The sequence below is a fragment of the Ochotona curzoniae genome, unplaced genomic scaffold, assembly GCF_017591425.1.
Source record: "Ochotona curzoniae isolate NIBS_2020 unplaced genomic scaffold, NIBS_Ocur_1.0 contig_883, whole genome shotgun sequence".
In the NCBI taxonomy this organism is placed as follows: domain Eukaryota; kingdom Metazoa; phylum Chordata; class Mammalia; order Lagomorpha; family Ochotonidae; genus Ochotona; species Ochotona curzoniae.
The window spans coordinates 73,893,536-73,913,473 of record NW_024466599.1 but is presented as its reverse complement, the minus strand read 5'-3'; positions in this window follow the sequence as shown (position 1 = coordinate 73,913,473).

Below are 19,938 nucleotides of genomic sequence, written 5' to 3'. Positions count from 1 at the left end.
CTGCCTCTCCTCCTCTCTGTATATCTGACTTTCCAATAAATAAATAAATCTTAAAAAAAGGGGGGGGAAATGATGGAATCCTTGGCTACAACTATTATTTTATTGAAACTGACCTTATGAACCAGAACAGCCTGTCCCCTTTGCCATGGTAAAGCAAGGCTTTGAGCCTTCCATTGTCTTTGCTCGGGATCTTTGACTCAGCTATTGACTGTTGATCTCTGGGCTGCCTTGACAGGTTCCTGCCTGAGCAGACTGCCTGAGGAAGAGCAGGGTGCACGAATGCCAGCGGTCAGTGCCTTACAAAACTGTGATTTCTCCAAGAGACCTTCATGTGAATGGAGGATCTCTATGGTGTGTGTGTTCTAATAGCCAAGAACAGCTCTGCAATACCAAAGTCCTTGCCAAATTGGCTCTCAAGTGTCTATAATTTGAAAAGTAAATTCAATAAAAGTCTTTGCAATGTGTTAGAAAATACCCTTTGTTGCTTTTGTATGCTATATGATATACCATTATTAAAAATGATGTAATTTGAGCAAAGGTAAAACAAGCATGATTTTCAATAGGGAAGTTACTCTGAAATGCTAAGTAAATATATCAATAATTCAATGATTGGGTCTTTCCAGACACAATCATTAAATAAAAATTCCAATATGAATCCACCCATAGCACAGAAAACATGATTTAATATAAGCAGAATGGTCTTTGGAGTCATATAGTCTAGTGTTTGGCCATTTGCAGGCTGTCTTATTTTGGTAGTTAAACAATCTCTCAAATCTTAGGTTATTAATCAGTGAAATAGGCATCAAATGAGCCATTCTATGATATATCAATGAGATTACACTTTTGTAAAACACTATGCACAGGGCTGGTAGATAGAACACTCTATTAAAGTAGAAATGCAGTAACCTGAAGAGGCAAGAGCAGACACAAATGCATTTTCCCCTTCACAATTCTTCTGGGATAAGTCGGGTTCCTTCCTTAGGGAAGAAAATACAGTTAAATAAGATCTTGGGTATATGATGCCATGAGAAGAGGTTAAGATGCAGAAAAAGAAAAAGGAGAAGACATGTGAAGCCTCTGGGAGAAGTAGCTATGTATAAGAATAAAGGGAGAGTACTCACAAACACCCAACCCCACTGGAAGATCAGAGAGACGGGGAAGGAAAAGCAGGGAGAGAGATCTTCCACCTGCTGGTTCACTGCCCGAATGGCTGTGATGACCGGAGCTGAGTTGATCTGTTCTGAAACCAGGAGTAGAAGCTTCTTCCAGGTCTCACATGGGTGTAGGGTCCCAGGGTTTTGGGTCATCCTGTACTGCAGCCGGTTGACTGGATCAGAAGTGGACTAGCTGGACACCAATTGCACTCATTTGGGATGCAGGTGCTAGAGGAGGAAGCTTAGCTTACTGAATCACAACGGTGATGACCCAACTCCCCCATTGATATTTTGATCCCTAATTTATGATCTCTAGGGCTATAGGAAGATGAATTTCTGCTGTTTAAATCACCTAGTGTGTAATCTTTGCAATGAGAGCCCAAGACAAGTAAAATAATTTTACCACTCCTGAATGTATGTGGTTTTGCTCTGTTTATTATTTTTTAAAAGATTTATTTTTATTATTATTATTATTTTTTTTATTGGAAAGGCGGATATACAGAGAGGAGAGACAGAGAGGAAGATCTTCCGTCTGATCATTCACTCCTCAAGTGAGCACAACGGCCGATACTATGCCGATCCAAAGCCAGGAGCCTCTTCCGGGCCTCCCACACGGGTGCAGGGTCCCAAAACCTTGGGCCGTCCTCGACTGCTTTCCCGGGCCACAGGCAGGGAGCTGGAAGGGAAGCGGGGCTGCCGGGATAGAACTGGCGCCCATATGGGATCTCGGGCGTGCAAGGCGAGGACCTTAACCACTGCGCCACTGTGCTGGGCCCGCTCTGTTTATTAAAGTGAATCTTAAACTTGTCACTTTGTTATAGTTTCAGACTTATATCATGTGGGTCTTGCCACATGTGTCATTTCACTCAGTAAGACGAGCTATTCAAGTATGGTTATCATTTTATTTCATCTTACAATTTCAGAAGCTCAAGTAATTTGCACATGTTGTTAATAGAGTCACCTAACTAGTTGACACCAAGGTTATATAGATAGATAAACATTTAGACGTAAAAATAGACACATAAATGCATCAATAAACATTGAAATTTTTGAGATCTCTCTTGAAGTAAGGCAGTTAATTCAATTAATGAATAAGCAGAGAAAATGTTCAGATAAAGGAAAAAAAATGCCATTTACATATGAGGGCTAATGAAGTCTAAGACAGACAAACTATTTTTAATGAGGATAATTTAAATCAACGTGTAGCCGTTTGTCTAACATATAGTCTTAATAAGTTTTAATGCTCTCCCTTCTGACTTCCTGAGCGTTCATCTTGAATTTTGATTCAGTCCTCTTTAGCACAGGTATTATGAAAAATGAGCAAAATATGAGGCTCTTGTGACACAGTGTTTGCACCTTCTGGGCAGTAAGAAACACTCATGCATCATTGCCCTCAGTTTCCAAGCTTTACATATCACATCGCTATGTGGCTTTAGAAACTCTGAAGTTAATGGCTTCATGAATTAATTCTATGGAATTAAATCTTACTGGTATTTTCAGAAATTGATTATTTGTTACTTTGAGCCAGATTGGAAACAGACTTGCTTTGCCTTTCCTTTTCATTGTGTTTCAATTTAAATTATTTATCTCAGGTTCTGCCGATTATCATTGCAGGAGTCATATTCCAAAGGATAAAGACCTTTATAACCCAACAAGTACAGCAAAGCGGCTTCTGCTCTCACAACAATTCTTCTAAATTGGATTTATAATTTAAGAAGACAATAAGATCAATAAATCAATACATGTAAAATGGCTGCAGTCCCAGAAATTCTTTGGCCATGTCACCTTCCTACAGAAAGAAATGAATTCCCAGTCACCAAAATAAATTGAGAGCAGGTGCGTGAGTGTAGGTGTGTGAATGGTGCCTGGGTATCTAGCTGCAGAAAGACACCAGGAGAAACGATGTTAGTACAGCAGTTTCCCTTCTGGAAAGCCTGCTTTCTATTCACTGGAGGGGAATGCCTCTCTTGGCACTTGATTGAGGCACAGGCTTCTTGTAACCCGCTTACATTTAATTGTGTCTAAAGAGGATTTGAGGCGGCTAGTGAATCATGTTTTATTTCACCTTCCTAAACTAGTAATTGAATCTTGCATTCTTATATTACAAAGGTTGTCGGAAATTTGAGCCTAACTAAAAAACTCTAAATACACCTTCCAAACAGTCTCCCTCGAAAGTCATCTCAGTGTTTTCTAGAATGGGACCTGAACATCCCTCTGATGAAACTTTGGAAACACAAATTTTCAATCATGAAAGTTGCTTTTAATTTCAACACAGCTGTGATGGCTGTTGACCATAAATGACACAGATTAGGTCAACATGGTCCCATTGGTAGGACATCATGACATATTATTAAAAGCTAGTTATATTTTTGACCTTAAAGAAAAAAAAATGAGGCAAGGTATGTCTCTCTTCTAGCTTTACCTTTCCTCCACTTTCACCCAGACTTTGTTAACCAACTCGTTTTTCCTCTAATTGTAACTCCCTCACTTTTTTTGCACTGAGGCATTTAGTCCAGGATGTAACGTTATCATTGTTTTTGCTGGGTTGTTTCTGTACATTTATTTAAAAACAACATTTTAAATCCGCACAGACTAGTCTGCATGGAGAGATGATCCATAATTAACTGATGCTAGCACTCATGGAGACAGAGAAGAGTGGCTGCATGAAGACATTTCAAAAACACCCCTAGAAAACCAAACTATTGCCTTCTCTCTGTATTGTTGAGGGTACAGATTGCTTAATTACTGCAAATCCGTGAAGGTAGTCACCATGAGTGCATGGCAAGACATTGGGAGGGCTCTTCCATTTTTTAAGTTTATGGTGAATGTTACATCCAGCAGAGAGATCTGATTCCAGATTTTTATCAGAATAACGTACAGGTCAAATACATCTTGAATAATTTAACACTTGGTTGACCGTCAGCTGATTCTCTGTCAAATTAGGGTGTGTTTTCAAGCAGGGATTTGGATTTTTCTTGAAATTAACAGAATGTAACACTTGAATCCTTAAAAATATTCCTGGACTGGAGGCTGAGCAGTATCTGTGCACTGCTGTTATACCCAGACCATGTAAGAGGTTATCTTTTTGTTAAAAGTTTAAAATAATGATTATATAATCTTAATTCTTCCATGGGAAAGAAAACTGTCTTTAGGTGAAAAATTATGAAAAGTATGAAGTATTGGGGAACATGTTTTCTGGCTGTTCGGAGATCTTGTACTCATGACTTTTTTTTTTCTTCCTGTATCAGTGAGGGAAAAGAAAAAGATGGTGGTATAGGAAGTATGCAGTTGTGAAGACATTGATCCCTGGAAAGAAAAGAAAGAAAGAAAAAGTTAATTTCAACATTCAGTTTCAATTTCTCTTCTTTAGCATTCCTGGGAGATTTATATAGAGACTTCTTATTCTAAACTTTCCTCAACTTAGAGGACAGTTATTTAACCACCTCCCTTTCCCCGGGACCCATCTGTTCACCAGGACACGTTCTCCCAGCAGATTTCATCTCTTATATTTTCCATATTTTCACTCACATTTTTCTTTTTTTTTTTCTTATAGCTTAAATAATCATGCTTTTCTCGCCAGCTAGGCAGGCCAGTCTATGTGAAAACTGTAGGTTAAAGCAGTAGCTACCAATTACCGTAGGTTGCCAGGAACTGTGAAGTTTTTGTACTATCAAATAAGAGTGAAATAAACAATGCATGTATTGCTTTTAAGATTTATTTAAATTCATCTGAAAGACAGATTTTACAGAGAAAGAATGAAACACAGAGATCTCCCATTCCTTGGTTCATTCCCCAGATGAGCACAGTGGCCAGAATGGAGTTGTCCCAAAGATAGGATCCAGGAGCTTCCTTTGGTTTCTGCACATGGGTGAAGAAGGGGCCCGATGACTTAAATAATCATTTACTACTTTCTCAGGCCACAAGCAAAGAGTTGGATTAGAAGTGGAATTGCCAAGACACGAACTAGCACCTGTATGGGATGTGGGTGGTACAAGTGGAGTATTGGCTTACTACATCATTACTCTTGCCTGAACAATGCTTCCGTTGAGAATAAGTAAAAGCTGCCCTTTCTTCCACGGGCATTTTAGTGTACACTGCACATCTGTGATGGTGAACATACACACTTATATATAATATTTGAATATTCATTTCAAGCGATAGTACTCACACCGTGTTCTGACTTGTCATTTCACTTTAAATTGATTGTGGAGCACCCAGACCAGACAGGAGTTATCACCGTAATGGAATGCTGCCATCACCCTCTGAAAGAACTGTGGGTGTTGGGCATATTTGCGAGTGGTAGGTGAAGAGAAATTGTACATGGTGTGGTGATATGAGCCTACATTAGTGTGAACATGCAGGTCCAACTTGGAAAGCACTGTTGCATAAAACTCTGACACCTGTACCATATCTGGGGATAAAATGATGGATCTGGGAGTTATCAACCTACAGATGGGAAATGGAATAGTGAAGATCAATAGTATAAACCAGGAGGAGCAAGGGACAAAGAGAAGGTAGTTAAAAGTAGAGCATTGGACATAACAGAAATCAAGATGGCAGAAAGCGTCAAGCAAAGATGCAGATGGGATAGCTCATAGAAATGGTGCTGGGATAGTAAGTGGGAGCTTTCTTGGGTTTCCATGAATACCAAATAATTGGATGAGTTAAATGGCTCGTAAAACCAAATAAAATTTTAAGAAGATTGGAACATTTTCATTTTTCATATGATCTTCCTATGGTCACTGGACTATCCAAATTAAGACTGCTGGTTTACGCAGATTATTCAGTTCTCCGTTTAAAAGATCGTCTGGAATTGTAGGACTCAAACTCTTTGCTGTGGCCAACATACTTGGGCTAAGACAATAGCTCTAACCCCCCAAACTGAACAACTCAGTGGCTGTAGGGAAAGAAAAGGATGCTCCATGTGGCTAAATTCTTACTCAGAGAGCTTAAATTTAGAATTTATTTTGGGATAAAATTTTTATGTGCATTATAATGAAAAGTGTAATGGCTCTACCATAAATAACAAATGACAAAACATAAAACGAACAAATAATCAGCCAAAAATCCCCCAGTGAGGAGAAAAATGGGCAAGGTCTATAGATAATAAGTAAATGAAAAGAGGTTCAAGTTAATTAAAAAATTTAAACATAGTTGCAAAATAATTAATTCTAGAGCAATATATACTTTGTTCATTTTCTTGACATGCATTTATAATGAAATTTGATAAAACACTATTTACAGTGAACTAATATACAACATTTGTACTTCAATGCATTGTATCTGAATCATATTTTTCCACTAAAACCTTGTGTGTAGCAACTTCTGTTAACTTATATTTCAAAATTTATACTTTCTTCCTTCATTATGATAATGTGTTCCTTGTTTAATCCTCACGCTTTGAATGAATCTTCTTCTTTTTCTTCTTCCTCTTCGTCCTTTACTGTATTGAACACTGAAAGTTTGGATATACAATAAATAAACACATGAATAAGTAAATAATAAAGTGTTTCTAATTAGTAGCCTATAGACACATTCTGACTTGCAATGAAAAATATGAAATTGGACAGACGTATCGCTGATTGGGTTAAGCCATTGTTTGAGCCAGCTGCAGCCCATATGGGAGGTAATTTTGAGCCTCAGCTACTCAGCTTCTAATTTAAGTTCCTATTGGTTTCCCTGACAAGCAGAAGGTGATGCACCCAGCTCTTGAGTTATTGCTACACACAAGGCAACCTGTAAGGGCTTCTTGGTGCCTGGCTTTGGCTTGGCATAGTCCTTGCTACTGCGGTGATTCGAAACTGAACTTTCTCATGAAAAGTTCTTTGTCACTCTGATCCAATAAACTCATATGTCTTAAAAATAAATATCAAAGCAGCTGGAATGATTGAAATATGGCAAAATGCTATAATAAACATAGATCAAATCCTCCCAATCAAAAAATTCATCGAGATAGCATTAATTTGATATTCTTACTAGAAAAAGGGCTTGAGTATCACAGTATACAGCTACTTTACGTAACAATTAAGGTTTATCCGACTCTATGGCACACATCCATTGTGATTCAGGCCACTCTGTTCCATGAAAATGGTGGCACAGGAGTGTGTTGTAGCCATAGATACAGTGAGCTGAGGACAGACACAGGAAGCTTCCATTCAGATTACGTTGTTTAGGTCATGTACACCAAGATGACAGCTTCTAATCTTTAACTCATAGTAATTTCAGAATTGGTGCTGTCATATAATTAGGCCTGGAAGCAGATCATCAAACCGTTCAACAACATGCAATGATATAGTATTCATGATGGCTACTGACCTAAACTATTTCTTTCCTACCACTAAAAATTACCTACACCAAGGTTTTCAAAATATTAAGGGGAAAATGGTCATGGAAAATGTAATTCAAAAGTAAACTTATTTTGATGCAAATATTTTTGAAATACATGCACATGAGGAGACTCCAAAAATTTGTGGGAAAAAAATGACTTTTGAAAAAGCAATGCCTGAATTTTGAAGATTTTCTGTATCTAAGCAAATTTTTTCTTAAGATTATTTTCCAATTTGATTTTTACCATTTTATGGGTTAGAAAATAATGTAATGATAGATCAGTACCGTGGAAAGCCTAGCAAGCAGGTGCCAGAGAAATAATTCAGATCAATAAATTCAAATCAATTTGGGGGGATTGACATACATCTAACGCTGCTGTAGAACAAGCTATGTGTAACACTGTAAAATTCCTTGCTACCTATAATTATATATTTATAATTAACTATCATTTCAGATTGAATGCGTGGTCTTTCGTTAGAAAGATCTTATCCGATCCCCTCCTTCCTCCCTCAAAAATTAAAAAAAAGGAAGGGGAAGAGAGAGAGAGAAGAGGGAGAAGAAAGAGGAGGAGGAAGAGAAAGGGAGAGAGGGAGGGAGGAAGTGAGGTAGGAAGAAAAAGAAAGGAAGAAAGAAAGAAAGAAAGAAAGAAAGAAAGAAAGAAAGAAAGAAAGAAAGAAAGAAAGAAAGAACTGTGAAATGTTTTGTAATGCTGTTGACAACAGTTTTGTCACATTTTGGTGTCTGCTAAAACAGTCATTAGAAATGACATACTTATATAGTTTTGATGCGGTAACTATTTAAAAATGCCTTGTATGTGAGTGAACAGACATCTTTCTATTAATTGCTGTAGATAGCCCATGCCTATATTCTTACTGAACTATTTTTTTTTTAGTATTCTTTTACTTCTTGAATTCTTTATTAAGTTGAGTGTTAATTCTAGGGAAAGGGAGGGAAGCATTTTTAGAATTGTATCTAAGAGCTATGTTGATCTGTTTTCATTGTATTGATGTGAGAACAAATGGAAATTGTTCTGTTATGACTCTCAAACATTGTCTATGACCCTAAAAATTAACACATGAATAAATTGCTTTAAAAGTAAATTGATGTAAATTAAAGAAAGGGTAAGTCATCTATAAAACATTGAAAGAACCCTGTTAACATACATTGATACTTCGGTGGCCCTAAACTGATAAGTAAATATTTTCATTAAATAAAACATTTTCCATAAATATAAAACCTGAAAATGTTATACTCCCAAGTTTCCAATACTTTATGTAAGTAAGTGTGTAAGTCTTTGCCGCTGGTTGGTTTCATGTCTTCAAGTTACCCCACCCTTAGGGGAACAATTTCTAGCTTGGAATTGAAGATATCATCCTAGGAGATGATATAGGGTTGTACCACTTACCTTAAAAATGTTCAGAAGAGATTCTTGTGATGATGAAAATGAGTATTAGACCACCGTGCATTTTAAAAATCTTTAAAATATAGTTTTGGCAACTGAGAAACTAATTCTTAATTGACTAATTTTAATTAATTTATAATTAAATGTAGGTAGTTACATGTCTCTAGGGGGAACTACGGTGGTGAGCAGTTCACATGTAGGCTAGTTATTACCATATAAGATTGATATAATTGTCTTACGCTGTAATAAAATATCATGGGTATTAGGAACATATACATTAAAATACTATCTCCCAAAATTAGAGTGGAATGGATAAATTAAATAACACTTTAATTAACCACCAAAAACCTGACTATGGGGCCCGGTGCAGTGGCCTAGAAGCTAAAGTCCTCCCCTTTCAAGAGCTGGGGTTCCATACCGTGCCAGTTCTAATCCATACAGCCTTGCCTCCCATCCAGCTCCCTGCCTGTGACCTGGCAAAACCATCAAGGACAGCCCAAAGCCTTAGGTCACTGCACCCATGTGGGAGACCCAGAAGAGACTCCAGGTTCCTGGCTCCGGATCGGCACAGCTCCGGCTGTTGTACCCACTTGAGTAGTGAATCAACAGATGGAAGATCTTTGTCTCTGTCTCTCCTGCTCTCTGTATATCTGACTTTGCAATAAAAATAGATTTTAAAAAGTTGGAGATAGGAAGTGGAGATAGGAAGTGAAACCCAGATTTGTCAGTTGTGTTGATCTGCTCCTACGAAAGTAGAGCTATTCTGATTTGAATCTTTCTAGATTGAGAAAATTGGATTACCCGACCAAATCAACAAGCAAGCGCATCAACGTGTAATTTTATACACCATAAGCAAATGGACACAATTTTACACCCAGTAGAACACACTGCCGTGCCTAGCACGGAGGAACGTCTTTCCTTCATTGCATAATAAACGGAAGCTGCTTTCTAGAGAACATTACTCCTTCTCAGTGAGACTTTCTGTGAAACGAAGATGAAGGATAAAAAATTCATACCATGAAAGAGATGGGCTAGGAATTGAAATCTACCGGCTCAAAGACAAAGAAAGCACCGTGCTATTATCAATCACATTTTTCCCAAAGATCACTGCAGAGTGGTGATGCTACCAACTCAAAGAGCAATCCAGAAAAGCTGCTGTCTGCCTCGTATGTCTGACGCTTGGTGTTGTGGAAAGAGACTTTTTCTGCATGCAGTGTATTACAACGCCTTTGTTGGTATGTAAATATTATTTGGGCACACCACACTATTAAATGCATCATAGCTAAAATTAGCTTAAAAATTTCTTAAAAGCATTATAAACCCAAACTATCCAGTTTTTGCTTTAGTAGAAATATGTAACAAACTGCTTAATCAATCATCTCTCTCTCATTTGCTTCCATGAAATGCAATAGGAATCAGACTCACAAACTGCTACTATTGATTATTTATATAAAGTGTACCTCTCTTTTGATCTAAACCGTGTTTTCTTGATCATACACGAAAATGCTCATCGGTAATGAAAATAGCAGAATTTAAGTACACTTTTTCTTAAGAAATTGTTTTACTTCTTAGAAAGACAACTATAGAAATGCATCAAACTTTTGTAATACTCTGGAACCCCTATATAAAGGACATTTTCAAAATTTCTCGGGTTTGTTAACCATTGAAAGTTGGTACTAATTACCTGTAGTTGTGTTAATGTTATAAGCTGCCCTCCGTCTCTCCTATGCAGACACACCGCTCAGTTTTCTCAGCAGATATAGTCAACAGCTACTGTTCACACCTGACATCAATTTCCTTTGATGTTCACAGCCTAAATGAGTATGCTACAGCAAGCTGTATTTGTGAAGTCTACAGGCTGCCTTTAAAATGATGGCAGGTATTGTCCTCATTAAAACAGCCATAACAGGATATGGATATGATGCTGTCCCTCAGCTTCCTACTAATTAATGACTATGATTGCAACCTAAAGAAGATCAGGCAATTAAATGTGATAACATTTCAGAAGCAAAGAAAATAGACAACACTCTTGGAATAGCTTCTTACCGATAAATAAAGTTGATCTTTGGTAAATTACCATATAAATGTACTATTTCATCAGAAATTACACAAACTAAGGAATGTAATAATTTTGCTTTTAATTGAAACACGAGTTGCAGATCCCATTAAATTAAAATATTATGAGTTGGCTTCTAAAGAAAGTATTGTAAACAAGTTCTGTTGTATTCTGCAGCAAAACACAACAGCTAGAAAAGAGATTCATTCAAGTTTGTCTTGAAGTTTGGGGAAAATACTATGTTTAGCAAAGTACGTTTTTTTGTTTTTTTTTTTAATTAGTAACAGGTTTGTGACCAGGTCTAGATAAAAATGAAAGGTTACCACATAGAAAGATATAAAACAAATTGCTTATCATACTATGATTCACAAAATGCCATTACTTTATAATACTGAAAAAAAAAATCTTCCAAAAATAATAGCACACTAACAAAACAAAAATAAACACAAATTTACAAAACAATTGCTTTTCAAATCTTATCAGACTAACGTATATCTATTCACTTGAAGTCTACATGTCATTTTCTTAAGATTTATTTTATTTATATTTGAATGACAAGAGTTAGAGGGAAAGAGAGAGAAGGATCTTCCATCTGCTTGTTCATTTCCTAAATTGCCACAAAAGTCAGAGCTAAGCTGATCTAAAACCAGGAGCATCTCTGGGTTTCCTAGGCTGGGCAGGGACCTGAGGATCTGAGCTTTGCTCTGCTGCATTCCCTGTCAGCTGGATGGGAAGTGGCTCAATCAGGACTTGAACAGGTGCCCATAAGGAATGCCGGTACCAGAGGTGGAAGCTCAGCCCACTGTATCATGGTGCTGGCCTCTACATATTATTTTCACTGAATGTGTGAAAGCCATGTACATCACTCGGTTACAGGTCATTTTATGTATAGGCTTCCTGGGCTGATCTTGGCAAGGGTTAAAGTTGATGGTGTAAATCAACAAATTTTGTTCTTCAGCTCATTACCTGAGCTACTCGGAAGAAGTCAAGACACAAAGAGATCTCACTCTTGTTTGAATTGTAATTCTTTTTCACTTGAAGCCTGATGTGCATAGAGTCGAATTCCAACTATAAGGGTAATTCTTTGAATTTATTGCTTGGTCTCCATATGCAGATTTCTCAAAGGTGAAAGTGATCAGCACAGTGAATTACCAACAAAGAATATGAATCAAAATGACTTGTTCGGTGTGTTTTCTGAAAAACAATCTGAAAACAAAAAATTTGTACAGAAAATCGGCCTTGCACTGGCTCCTTCCAGGCATATGTAGGAGTATGTGATTTGAACTGGATCTCAGATGAAGCAAATTGTGGTCATTATTGTGATTACTGCTTTGGATATGCAGCGGGCAGATTTGATCCTCAGACTACAAAGGAGAGCGTGTGCCTGGAGGAACCAATCAAGATGAAATTTGACCATATCTCACGTATTTACAAACATGCACATTCCTATGTGCACTTAATAGTTATATATTCAGGTCAAGACAGACAAGAGTTTTTTAGAGTCAGAGGGCATTTTATTAGCTTTATGTTTTTCAACACAGAGCGGAGCAGTTCTCAGAGCCATTTGTAGAATGAGAACTCACACATTCACACGTGCAGGCCCATATTTGCCAGGTGTGTTCCAAACAGTGACTCCTTTCCTTTCCTTGGTAAAACTCTCAAGTCTTACAATGTCTTGGCCACTCCCTCTGCCTCCATGTGTTTGTCCCAAGGCTGTATTTTATGTGTACATATACTCACAGAGCTGAACCACGCTTTCAGCTGATCTTGGCTTGAGAAAAATCTTACACCACTTTGGATTTAAGAAGTTAGCAACTAGAATAGTCTTTCCAGAAGTTTGGAGTGTCTGGTTTATAAACAAGAGTTACTTATTTCCAAAGAGATTAAGTACTTATTACTGTTACAGATCATTTATGCTTTGTTTAATATTTAACTTTTGATCAATGAGCAATAATTATTTTAACAATCCATCAGGTTCCAGAGGGAATATTTGCCATTTTCTCATGACCCTCATTTACAGAGTCTCTCTGATTTCTTCAATGAAAGTCAGAGCAACACATAATTCCGAGGTTTTGTAGGCATGAAATGAGATAATGCACCCATTAAGAAGTGCAAAAATGTGTCTGGTTCTAATAACTCATTTTAAGAAGAAAATAAGGTATAAATTCACAGACAATAGATCAAAAATTGAAGATTTCCACTACTGGTTTGTGACATTTGCTGGCAAAGATGAGGCCTCAGGTTAGAATGAACCTGAAATCACCCTGCCATAATCCTAAAGGTATTTCTATATGTAATAGAAAGAAAAATTTCTTTCAGAATACATTTGTTTATTTAAACACACACACACACACACACACACACAGAAGCAGGGCAGGAAAGAGAGAGGAGAGAGAACATGACTTCCATCCATTATTCATGGCCCAAATGCTGGCACTGGCCGAGGGTGGGCTCCGCTGAAGTCAGGAGCCAGGAACCAGGAGCTGTAAGGTTTGTCTGGGTCGCCCACACGCATTCAGGGACTCAAGACCTGAGGCATCTTTCATTGCTTTCCCATGTGCATTAGCAAAGAGCTGGATTGCAAGATGAGCAGCCAGAATTTGAATCATTGCCCAAATACAGCAAGTGGTACTACCTACTATGCCATGGTGTTGCCCCCAGAATTAAGTTTTCTGATATCATGTAGTACAATCACAACTCATGAGTCCAACTTCCCAATAATTGATTTCAGAATATTGTGATGTAGAATTCTTGGCATTGTTGGTATCCAAACTGAATGGGAAACAAATAGCAAAGCCTTTGAAACGAGATGTACTTGATTCCGGTTCTAGTTCATTCATTCATTTGCTGAACAACATTGTTAACCTTTATAGCCTTAAATTTTGTCATATTGAAAATGAGCAGATACATACATACATATGATATGAAATAAATTAGATAAGATACAAAAATCACTTTGCACAACATTCAGGAAGCTTATTCTTTACTATGTTACATTTATTTATTTACTTATTAAATTATCATATGATACAATTACATGGGCACTGGAGTATCCTGATTCTCTCCCCAAATCCCCTTCCCCAATGATTTCTCCATATTTCCACAACAGTATACTCCTTCAAAAAACAGTCATAAGTCCATCATTCTACTATCTAAGTGTATGCAGACATTGTAGGTATAGACAATGGCAGAGTACAGCATCGTATCTTCAAAATATGTTTTAACACTTTCAGTGGGAGTCCATCTTTGGTTTGGAAGTCAAGATGCATGCAGCATTGTAGCTTCATATCTGCATATGATGGGGGACTGTATTTAGAATTTCTTTCTGGGGCCCGGCAGCGTGGCCTGGCGGCTAAAGTCCTCGCCTTGAACGCGCCAGGATCCCATATGGGCACCGGTTCTAATCCTGGCGGCTCCACTTCCCATCCAGCTTCCTGCTTTTGGCCTGGGAAAGCAGTCGAGGACAGCCCAATGCTTTGGGACCCTGCACCTGTGTGGGAGACCTGGAGAAGGTTCCTGGCTCCTGGCTTTGATTCGGCACAGCACCGGCCGTTGCACTCATGTGGGGAGTGAATCATCGGAGGGAAGATCTCTCTCTCCTCCTCTCTGTATATCTGACTTTGTAACAAAAATAAATAAATCTTCAAAAAAGAATTTCCTTCTCAAACCTGGAATTATTTGTGTATAGTAATGCCATCAATTTGTGTTCATTAATTTTATATCCCTTTACCCTGCCAAGGTCTCTTATGAGTTCCAACAGCTTCTTGATTGTATCTTTTGTTCTACTACGTAGAGGATCATGTCATCTTCAAACAGGGATAATTTCAATTCCTCATTTCCAATTCTAATTCCCTTAATTTGTTTTTCTTGCCTAACAGCTCTGGCAAGGACTTCCCCTACTATATTAAACAGCAGTGGTGAAAGTGGACATGCTTGTCTCATTCCTTGATCTTAGTGGAAAAGCTTCCAGTCTTTCCCCATTTAGTGTGATCCTGGCATTTGGTTTTTCATATATTGCTTTAATTGTGTTAAAAAATGTCCCTTCTATGCCTATTTTGCTTTAGGTTTTAGACATGAATTGGTGTTGGATTTTATTAACTGCCTTCTCTGCATCTATTGAGATGATCATATACTTTTTATTTTTCAGTTTGTTGATGTGGTGTACATTTATTGATTGGCAAATGTTAAACCATCCATCATGCCACTGATGAATCCCAGCTGGTCTGGGTGAAGATGCCTGATGTACTGTTGAACTCTGTTGGCTAGTATTTTGTTGAGGATCTTTGCGTCTATGTTCATGAAGGATATCGGTCTGTAGTTCTCTTTTTCTGTTGTGTCTCTATCTGGCTTTGGTATTACGGTGATATTGTCTTCATGTAAACAGTTTGGTAGGGTTGCCTCCATTCCTACTGTTAGAAATAATTTAAGCAGATTTGGGGTAAGATCGTGAAACACTTGGTATGATTCAGCAGTGAAGCCATCTACTCTAGGGCTTTTTGGTTAAGAAGCATTATTGCTTCAATCTCAGTCTTTGCTATTGGTCTATTTAGATTATTAATTGTCTTATGATTCAATTTTGGTACATCGTATTTTTCCAAAAACCTATCCATTTCTTCTAGTTTTCTGACTTATTGGCATATAGTTGCTTGTAATAGCTACTAATATCCTTGTTTGTGTGAGGTATCTCTTGTCATATTTTGCTTTTCATCTTTGATGCTATTGATGTGTATCTTCTCCCTCCTTTTTTTGTTTAGTTGAGCTAGTGGGGAATCTTTTGATTTTCTCAAAGGACCAAGATTTTGATTCATTGATCTTATGTGTTGTTCTTTGGTTTCTATTTGGTTTATTTCTTCCCTTAGTTTGGTTATTTCTTGTTTTGTTTGTTTTTTGCTAATCTTGGGATTTCTTTGCTGCTTTTTTTCCCTAGCTTCTTCAAATGCAAGGTTAGATATTTTACTTGGTGCTTTTCTAATTTCTTAATGTAAGCATGGATTGAGATTTCCTCTTAACACTGCCTTGATCATGTCCCCTAAGTTTTGATATGTTGTGTTGATACCTTCATTTGTTTCAAGCAATTGTTAAATTCCCATATATTTCCTCTCTAATCCATTGTTCATTTGGTAGCATATTGTTCATTTTCCAGGTAGTTGCATGTTTTCTGGGAGTATTTTGAGCTATTGGTCACCAGTTTCACTCCATGTTTGTCTGAGAAGATGCATGCTATAATTTTTTTTTGTAATTTTTTAGTGTTTTGTTGTCTATAATATGGCCAAATCCTGGAGAAGATTCCATGTGCTGATGAAAAACTGTATTCTCTGTCTGTAGAATGAAAGGTTCTGTAGGTATCAATTAAGCCCTTTGCTCTAGTGTCTGTGTGAGCTCTGCTGTTTCTTTTCTGAGTTTCTGTCTCATCAATCTGTCCATTGATGTTAATGAGGTATTAATTTCCCTCACTGTTACTGTATTGGCACTTATTTCTCCATTTAAATCCATTTATATTTGTTTCATGTAGCTAGGTGCTCTGGCATTTGCTTTGTATATTTTTATTATGGTAATCTCTTCTTGCTGGATGGATGCTTCAATCATTAGGTGATATTCTTTTTTATATCTTTAATGTTTTTCATGTCAAAGTCTATATTGTCTGATATAAGAATGGCTAGGCCAACTCATTTTTCTTTTCCATTAGATTGGGATACTCTTTTCCACCTTTTCATTTTCAGTTTTGTCTATCTTTGTTGGTGAGATGCATCTCCTGTAGGTAACAGATACATGGACTTTGTTTCTGCTCCAGTCCGCTGAGCTATGTTTGATTGATATATTTGAGCCATTTACATTCGGAGTTAATATGGATAGGTGGCAGTTTGGTCCTGTAATTTTAGCAACTTCTGTTGTCATTTGACTGGAATGCTCTCCACTTTTGCCTTTGGTTTGGGCAGGTGGGATTCCTGTTGTCTGTCAAGAAAATATCTTTAAGTATCATTTTAATACAGATTTGGAAGAGGTGATTTCATTAAGTTTTTTTTTTTTTCCTTTCTGTGGAAGAATTTTATTTCATTTTCAAAGACAAAGCAGAGCTTTGCTAGGTATGTTATTCTGCACTGGCATTTTTTCTTGTTTTTAGAATCTGGAATGTATCACTTTCTCTTCTGGCTTTCCTCTGAGAAGTTTGCTGTGAATCTGATTGATGTTTTTCTGTAGATCAATTTTTTTCCCACATGCACATTTAAGGATCTTTTGCTTATATTTCACTGAAGAGAGCTTGATTATCATGTATTATGGTGATGATCACATTTGGTCTACTCTATTGGGGGTTCTGTGCCTCTTTTGTATTCTGTTTACCAATTCTTTCTTCATATTATTCCAAATTTTAAACCCACCTTCTCTTTCTGCTCCTTCTGGAACTCTCATAACTCTTAGATTTGACCTTTTAAATAGTGCCTCTTAATTCTTGAATACTCTTTGTTTTTCAGTTTGACCAAGCCCCACTTTCAGCTTTTTAATGGTTTTCCCATTGTGGCCAGAAATATCTCCCAGTACTGAGATTCTGTCTTCTGCCTCATTCATTCTATTGTTAAGGCTTTATACTAAATTTTTAATTTGCACCTTTCTGTTTTTCATTTCTAATAATTTGACTTGATTTTGCTTTTGCTATTCCCTGTATGACATATTCCTTAGTTTCTTTTATGTGTTTCTTGTTGTGATAAGTAGCTTTATAACAAGTTTCTAAAATTCTTTATTCCCCATTTTCTCGATGACTTCAGTTAACTCTGAGGTCAGCAATGGATTTTGTTCCTTTACAGGAGTCTTCAATAATATTCATTGTGTTTTTGTCTCTTCTTTTGCTCTTGGCCACTGCACTTCTGGTTAGTAGATTCTTCTCCTTAGGTTAGATTTCTAAGCTGTGTCACTCACAGGTCTTTAGGTCAATTTTACTGGTTGCTTTTGGTACCAGGTTCTTCATTGGTAGTTCTAGTACCACTCCCTCTAGCAAGTTTCACTCCTGGGCTCTTGTACTAGGCTTCCCTCACAGTCTCCTTCTGGAGCCCCAGCTTCTGGCTCAACACTCTCCACCTCCTGTGATCCCAAGTTGTGGCTCCATCATTGATTGCACACTTCTGGTCCAATCACCTAGGATTTGAGCAATGCCAGCTGTCCTGAACAATTAGGTTGTTGGTGGTTCTGATCAGGCTGAAACCTGTTGACTATTAATTCTGAGGACCACCCCTACATATTTTGGATGGAACCTGTAGGATGCCACTTCAGTCTTATTTCCTCTTGGGGACCAGTGCAATACAATACACTGAGCCAAAAGTGATTCCACTCCTAGCTTAGCGCATGCACGGCTCACTCTTATCTTTCCAGCTCCAAAACCTTTGCCACACTATACAAAATGGTACCTGATTTGCACTGGTGGAGTTCTGGATCTGTTGGCCATCAGGTCTGGACCTATTCTGAGTGGAACCGGTAGAATGCCAAATTGGTACCACTTTCTCCGTGGCAGCAGTGCAAAACACTGAGTCAGGAATGAATTTTCTCCAAGCTTAGCGAGTGTGCTGTTGGCTGTTATCCCCCTGGTCCCCACAGACTTTTGCCTCACTATACAAAATGGCATCTGATGCAGCACTGGTGGGAGCTTGGGGTGTGAAATTCACCCTGTTCCTACAGCCCCTGCTCAGGCTCTGTTACTCTGTCTGCTCATGATCAAATTAAACAAATCAGCAGGATGGGTAGCTCTATGCCTGTGTTTACCTCCTGAGCTCCTGGTGAACTCCCTTTTCCGCCTGGCTGCTGGTGGAATTTGGATGGCAGTTTGTCAACTGCTGCTGATATATCTGATCATTGCAACACTGCTTTATTGTCTCCACTGCATCATGGTGTCTGTCTGTCTCCAGGAACCCCTTTGCCATCAGAGTGTCCTCCCCTATTTGCAGAAATCTACACTCTCTGCTTCACCCTCCTTAATGTGTGTCTGTCAGTTTAAACCTATCTACATGCTATAACTTCTCTCTCTCATAAGTTACATTTAGTCACTGGGAATGGAACAACTGTAGCCCAATGATGTGGCCACTAAGCCAGCATAATTTAAAATGTCAGAGACCATGTGTGTTTTGCTCATGGTAATATTCTGGCCACAACAGAGGATGGATACTAGATTATTATTGCTTAAGTAGATAAACATAAGATATGTCTCCATTGTTGGAGACTCTGGTGATATGAGCAGTCTCCTCCAACTTCAAGAACGGAAATTGCATTACAGGGCCCTAATTAGGGACATGGAAAAAATTAATAAAATTTGAAGCTGAATGAACTAGATAACTTCTCACATTTACCTTTGTTTAAAAAAAATCAAAGAAACCGGAATATTTGTCAATCGTTTAACAATGTTGTGCATGGATATCCATCAAGCTATTCCTTTTCATGGGAAATAATTTTGTGACAAATACTTTTACCACATATATCCTTCAAATATGTGGGTCAGGAACATTTTTTTTTCAATTATAATGATTTCATTTAAGTTGACATGCAAATAATAGGATAACGAGAATAATCAGGCTTTTGCATGGGAGATACAATTGCCAATAAGTTCTTCTGTTTCTTCAATTAACCACGAGTCGATATTATTTCAGAAACATACATACATTAGTCTTGCACAAAAGGCAGTGAAAGGTTTCCAGACTTGAAATTACTTCTTTGGTTTTCTGCTTGCTTGTTTGTTTTTCTGTCTGTGCTTTCTCATTGCTGAAACATCACACTTGACGCATCTCTGTGCATACACAATACTAATAGCAGATCCACACAAAGGAAGGCTGGCAAGAAGTCATAACTGTTAAAAAGTTCTACTATAAAATGCCTTGAGGATTATTTAGGTTAGTAAAAAACTAGCAAGGATTGTTGAAAACTCCAGAAGGATCTAATCAAAGCGGGAGACCGTGCGCCATAGTGACAGATGGAATTTAATGTAGATAAGAAAAAGGTAATGTATTTTGGGAGAAATCATT